Source organism: Arachis hypogaea, chromosome 10 (genome assembly GCF_003086295.3).
Source record: "Arachis hypogaea cultivar Tifrunner chromosome 10, arahy.Tifrunner.gnm2.J5K5, whole genome shotgun sequence".
Lineage (NCBI taxonomy): Eukaryota > Viridiplantae > Streptophyta > Magnoliopsida > Fabales > Fabaceae > Arachis > Arachis hypogaea.
The window spans coordinates 19,143,515-19,144,514 of NC_092045.1; the positions used below are offsets into that span (position 1 = coordinate 19,143,515).

General features: G+C 40.3%; 1 non-coding gene across 1 annotated transcript; it reads right to left on the reverse strand.

Annotated features, from left to right (window-relative positions):
• Nucleotides 1–322: 322 nt before the first annotated feature.
• LOC112719047 (small nucleolar RNA R71) lies at nt 323–426 on the reverse strand. Its single transcript, XR_003161367.1, has one exon. It is a non-coding gene; the product is annotated as a small nucleolar RNA R71 (small nucleolar RNA).
• Between the last annotated feature and the right edge of the window lie 574 nt (nt 427–1,000).

Consider the following 1,000-nt stretch of genomic DNA (forward strand, 5'->3'; position numbering starts at 1 on the left):
AAGAAGCATCTCCATTCCTGCCTTTGGAGCCAATAACTTTGAGCTTAAGCCTCAACTAGTTGCATTAATGCAACAAAACTGCAAGTTTTATGGACTTCCATCTGAAGATCCTTATCAGTTTTTAACTGAATTTTTGCAAGTCTGTGATACTGTAAAGACGAATGGAGTTAATCCTGAAGTCTACAGACTCATGCTTTTCCCTTTTGCTGTAAGAGACAAAGCTAGAATATGGTTGGATTCACAACCTAAGGATAGCCTGGACTCCTGGGATAAGCTGGTCACTGCCTTCTTAGATAAATTCTTTCCTCCTCAAAAGCTGAGCAAGCTGAGAGTGGATGTTCAAACTTTCAAACAAAAAGATGGTGAATCCCTCTATGAAGCTTGGGAAAGATACAAGCAGCTGACCAAGAGATGTCCATCTGACATGTTTTCAGAATGGACCCTATTAGATATATTCTATTATGGTCTCTCTGAATTTTCGAAAATGTCACTGGACCATTCTGCAGGTGGATCTATTCACCTGAAGAAAACGCCTGAAGAGGCTCAAGAACTCATTGACATGGTTGCAAACAACCAGTTCATGTATACCTCTGAGAGGAATTCCGTGAATAATGGGGTCCCTCAGAAGAAGGGAGTTCTTGAAATTGATGCTCTGAATGCCATACTGGCTCAAAACAAAGTGTTGACTCAACAGCTCAACATGATCTCTCAAAATCTGAATGGATTGCAACATGCATCCAACAGTACTAGAGAGGTAGCTTCTGAAGAAGCTTATGATCCTGAGAACCCTGCCATGGCAGAGGTTAATTATCTGGGTGAACCATATGGAAATACCTATAACCCATCATGGAGAAATCATCCAAATTTCTCCTGGAGGATCAACAAAAACCTCAACAAGGTTTTAACAATGGTGGACGCAATAGGCTGAATAATAGTAAGCCATATCCATCATCTTCTCAGCAACAGACAGAGAATGCTGAACAAAATAATTCTAATTTAG